Raw genomic sequence first — 5,646 nt, 5'->3', positions numbered from 1 at the left:
CTATATGTTGGCTATTATGAATAATGCTGCAATTTATGTGGGTGTACAGATATACCTTTTTTTTTTAAATTGAAGTATAGTCAGTGTGTCAATTTCTGGTGTACAGCACAATGTCCCAGTCATGCATGTACATACATATATTTATTTTCATATTCTTCTTACTTTTTTCCTTCTTTTTTTTTTGAGGGGGGAGTTAGGTTTGTTTGTTTGTTTGTTTATTTTTAGAGGAAGTACTGGGGATTGAACTCAGGACCTTGTGCATGCTAATCATGTGCTCTACCACTTGAGCTATACCCTCCCCATTTCATATTCTTTTTCATTAAAGGTTATTACAAGATATTGAATATAGTTCCCTGTGCTATACAGAAGAAATTTGTTTTTTATCTATTTTTATATATAATGGCTAACATTTGCAAATCTCAAACTCCCAAATTTACCCCCTTTCCCCTAGTAACCATAGGACTGTTTACTATGTCTGCAAATCTATTTCTGTTTTGTAGATGAGTTTATTAGTGTCCTCTTTTTTTTTCCTTTTTAGATCCCACATATGAGTGATATCATGTGGAAATGAATTATTAATTAATTTAAACTTGAAATAGACAAGCAAGTTTAATGAGATTTTCTGTTGTCTTTTACCCAACAGAGACAAGACCTTTATGAACCATCAATCCATTTACAGAAATCACCAAATTGTCAAACCATTAAGTCAACAGAAGCTGGAATCAGAAATCAAGCAAGTACTCAAAAAGAATTAAAATCCAGTCCTTACCTTGCTACCAAGTGACAAGAGTCCAGAGCACAGGAGCATGAATGCAACGCACCATTGTGAATGAAAGGGATGTGGATGATATAAGTAGAATTTGAAATAATTTGAATACCTTGGATTTTGCCCTGAGCATGCTGGATCTTTCTTTCTCCTAACAATGACCCCAAGTCTGATGAGCTGAAAAGCGGCTTACAAGATTCAGACTTAACTCTGTTTAATTTATATGAAAAAGCTTTTCTTTCTTAAAAACAAAAGCTTTTCTTTGAAAAGCCTTTTGTCTCTCTTGTACTGAACTCTTCTGAACAAAAAGTCTTAGTGGCAGTGGAGGATGACTTGGAAAAAATTGTTTGGGAAGGCTGGAGCATTACTTTGATAGGTATTTACCTTTCTAAGGGTATGAATCTCAGACTTCGGAAGGATCACTAGGTTATGAAAGTCAGAGACATTTAGTGGGGTTATGAAAGTCAGAGACATTTAGTTGGCTTTTGGAAGACATATGTACATACCAAAAAGTTATGTGAGAACTCAGGATCCCTACCACTCCACCTCAAGCAGCAAAAGTTTTCTTTTCCTTTCCTTTTTGGATGGAGGTAGATGGCTGTTTCTCTCCTGTATATAAAAGGAGAAAATACACTCTTCTCAGTCTCCTGCTCTGTGGAGTGTCCAGCTACACTGGACTTCATCATGTCACTCCAGGGGCAGGATCTGGGGAAAGAGAAGGCTACTCACTTATTATTTACTGTAAGATAATTAATAAGAAACCTGACTCACAACATTGTAAAATGATTATAAATCAATAAAAAATGTTAAAAATTTTCAAAAAAAAAACTTGACTCTGCATCAGATTACCTCTTGTGTGTATTCATGAGAAAATTAATAAAGTTAAATAGCAAAAACCCAAGTTATATCCATACTGATATATGCAACATGTATGAAACTCAAAAAACTGTTGTGAATGAAAAAAGCCAAACAAAAATGAATCTATTCTGTATGATTTAATTTGTATAATCCTTAAAATGCAAATCATTCTATACTGACCAAAAACAATATAAGGGTTGTCAGCTGGCCTTGAGACAAGTTAAGGCCGTGGGACCCAAGGCCATGGCCAGAGCCTTGAGATAAGTTAAGGCTGTGGGACCCAAGGCCATGACTACAGAGCATGTTTGTAGTATGCAGTAAATAATTGCTCCGCGCATGTGTCAATTATATAAGATTTAGAACAAAGAAAATAGAAGTACGCATGTGCTAGAGATATTCTGTAAGCCTAATGAACAAAGAAACTCAGACTGCACATGTGCTGACAGGAAAACAGATAAAAGCAGGACAGGTGCATCATAGGCGCGCACCTTCCTGTGGCAACAAAGTGTTGTTAACACCATGGTGTCTCCAGCTGAAGTCTGTCCGGCAGTATGGCAACTCCTCATGCATTTTTTCGTTTTGGCCGCTCACCTCCTAGAACCCCACATCAGCCTCCCTTGGCTGACAAGGGTCAAATTTCATTCTTCTATATTTGGATATGCAGCTTTCCAAGTAGAATTTGTGAAAAGACTGTCCTTTCCCTGCTAAGTGGTCTTGGAACCTTTGTCAAAAATGAATCAATCATACATATAAGAGTTTATTTCTGGGCTTTATGTCCTATTCCATTGATCTATATGTGTGCCCTTAATATCGGTACCAAACTGTTTTACCTCCTGTAGCTTTGTAGTAAGTTTTGAAGTTTGGAATCAAAAGTCCTCCAAATTTATTAATCTCTTTCAAGATTGTTTTAGCTAATATGGGTTTCTAGAGACTCCATAGGAATTTTAGGATGGGTTTTTCTATTTCTACCAAAAAAGTCATTGAAATTCTGATAAAGATTGCATTGAATCTGTAGATCATTTTGTGTAGCATTCGCATCTTAATATTTTTTCCCAATCCATGAACACATAATGTCTTTGCGTTTATTTAAGTCTTGTTTAATTTCTTTCAGCAAAACATTTTGTAGTTTTCAGTGCACAAGCCTCTTGCCTACTTGGCTAGATTCATTGCTGAGAATTTAATTTTAAAGTTAATTTAATTGATTTATTTTTACAGGTCCTACCCAGGTAAGAATGTACCAAATATATTCATATTTCTTTTTTACCTTTTCTTACAGCAAATGACAAAGACTCAGTTTACCGACTTTACTTTTTTAAACCTAAGCTTAGCATTATACTTTTAAACAATTGTTAAAATGTAGTAAGTTTCCAGCATTTATGCACAACTAGAAAACATACTCAATTTATATTAAAACAGAAATGTATCACCACTGATGCATTAATATTTTAACTACTAAATACTAAAAAATTTGAAATTATTTTTTGTGGAAGATTAATTCTGGCAATGTTGACTTCACAGAAGACTGACACTACTTGGCTAATATTTCAAACACAATGGAAAAGGTCTGTCTTTGTATTAGTTCACAAAAGAGTCATGGCCACCTTAGATTACATTTAATAAAAAAAAGCAGAGTGCATATACAGATTTACAACAATTTTAAAGGCAAAAAGTATGAAACTATTATGCAGTACCAACAATAAACTCAAAAGTCTATGACAAATAGGGCTCCAATGAACTGTTTATAAATACTTTAGGTACAGTTATACTGAAAATTGAGTTCATTTTAAATCTTCAACAAAGTTCCTATTAATCCTCAAATGTTTATAGTTTAACATTTCTGTTAAATGCATGCAATTATTCATTATCAAGTATAGCAGCTGCTCCTTGCCATTTTATTGTTAAGGACTTTAACTAGTCATCTTTTTCAACTTCTACTCTTTCTTCACCATTCATGACAGTTCTCTTTGTGGTGACATTTCTGCTATTTACTATTTTAGTAGAAGTTGATATAGATTTGAAGTTGCCCATCCCAATACCACCAAATGACGTCGAAGAGAATGAAGTGAGGCCCCCATGACCTAGTGAACTGGAGAACATACATCTTGTATAAAAAGAAGGACTTCTTTCATCCAAAATGTCAAAATCCACTAAGGGCAGAGAAAAACCACCCTGTGCCCTGACACCTGTTCCCATGGAGCCCCTTTGCCCCTTTGATTCCAAAAAAAGTCCTCAAATGGGTCTTCAAAGAGGCTGAATGGAAACAGGTCTCTTCCACCAAAAAATTTCCTGAATACAGCATTTGGGTTATGGAATGTGAAGCCAAATTCAAATGGATTGTCAAAATGACTTCCACCTCTACCATTTAATTTTCTTTGGCATATTTATCATAGGTGTCCCCCTCTTTAGCATCTGATAACATCTCATATGCTTCAGCTACTTGTTTTAATTTTCTCTACTCTTCTTTATTCTCAAGATTTCTAACTGGTTTACATACCAGTGCCAGTTTCTGATATGCCTTTTAAATATCCTTGGCTGAGGAATGTCTCTGTATGCCTAGAACTTCATACTAATCCACCATGTTTTAGCAAGCTGTTGGAAGGATTCCAAGGACATGGAAGAAGGTGGCAGGAAGAAGCAGTAGTTGAGTGGTGGCCTGGCTCTCCCATTGGCTCTGGCACAGCTGTGCTGGTGATGGCAGTGGAGGTGGCAGCTCCTCATGCTTTCCTTTCTCTCCATGGATTTAACTTTTTAGATATTATTATAAATGGAATTGCATCCCTAACTTCATTTTGGATTGTTTGTTCCTAGTGTACAGAAGTACAACTGTTTTGTTTTGTTTTGTTTTGTCCCCTGTAACTATGAACTTTGTTCTAGTAACTTTCTTGTAGATTCTTTTAGATTTTCTAAAAATTGGATCATATAATCTGTGAATAGAGGTAACTTTACCCCTTTATTTTCAATTCTGATGCCCTTTTTTTCCTTTGTCTAATTGGTATGATTAGTACTTCCATTAAAACATGAATGGAAAATGATGAAAGTGGGTATATTTGCCTAGTTAGTGATCTTAGGGGGTAAAGTTTGCAGTTTTTCGCCATGAGTATGATGTTAACTGTGGGTTTTTAATAAATGTCCTTTATTGTGTTGAGAAATTTTCCCTCTAGTCCTAGTTTTCAGAGTCTTTATCATGAAAGGATGTTGGGTTTTGTCAAATGCCTTTCCTGCATCAATTGAGATGACCATGAGGGGTTTTGTGCCCTTTGCTCTATTAATGTTGATGTTAATACATTGATTGATTTTCTTATGTTGACCTACTCTTGTATTCCACTTGGTCATGGTGAATAATTAATTTAATATGCTACTGGATTTGGTTGGTAATATTTTGTTAAGGACTTTTGCATCTATATTCATAAGGGATATTGATCTATAATTTTCTTTCTTGTGATGTCTTTATTTGGCTTTGTATCAGAGTGATGCTGGCCTCATACAATGAGTTGAGAAATGTTCCCTTCTATTTAATATTTTTGAAAGAGTTTTGTTTTCTTTTTTGTATATGTATATTTTTATTGAAATACAGTCACTTAACAATGTGTCCATTTCTGGTGTACAGCATGATGCTTCAATCATACATGAACATACATATATTCATTTTTCATATTCTTTTTCACCATAGGTGACTACAAGATATTGAATATAGTTCCCTGTGCTATACAGTATGAACTTGTTGTTTATCTATTTTATATATATATATTAGTTATATATATATATAATATATTATTTATATATATATATTAGTTAGAATCTGCAAATCTCAAACTCCCAATTTATCCCTTGCCACCTCCTTCCCCACTCCTAGTAACCATAAGTTTGTTTTCTATGTCTGTGAGACTGTTTCTGTTTTGTAAATAAGTTCATTTTTTTAAAGATTCCACATATACATGATATCATACGGTATTTTTCTGGTTTGATAAATTTCTTTTGTATTAGCTTGGTTTCTTTTTGGTTTTTGTGACTCTATTGTATGC

General features: G+C 34.4%; 1 pseudogene; it reads right to left on the bottom strand.

The window, feature by feature from the left end:
• Nucleotides 1-3,478: 3,478 nt before the first annotated feature.
• On the bottom strand, nucleotides 3,479-4,202 carry LOC102525909 (dnaJ homolog subfamily B member 6-like; annotated as a pseudogene).
• Nucleotides 4,203-5,646: the final 1,444 nt, after the last annotated feature.

This window comes from Vicugna pacos, chromosome X (assembly GCF_048564905.1).
Source record: "Vicugna pacos chromosome X, VicPac4, whole genome shotgun sequence".
Classification (NCBI taxonomy): Eukaryota; Metazoa; Chordata; class Mammalia; order Artiodactyla; family Camelidae; genus Vicugna; species Vicugna pacos.
This window is presented reverse-complemented; position numbering and strand designations above follow the sequence as displayed.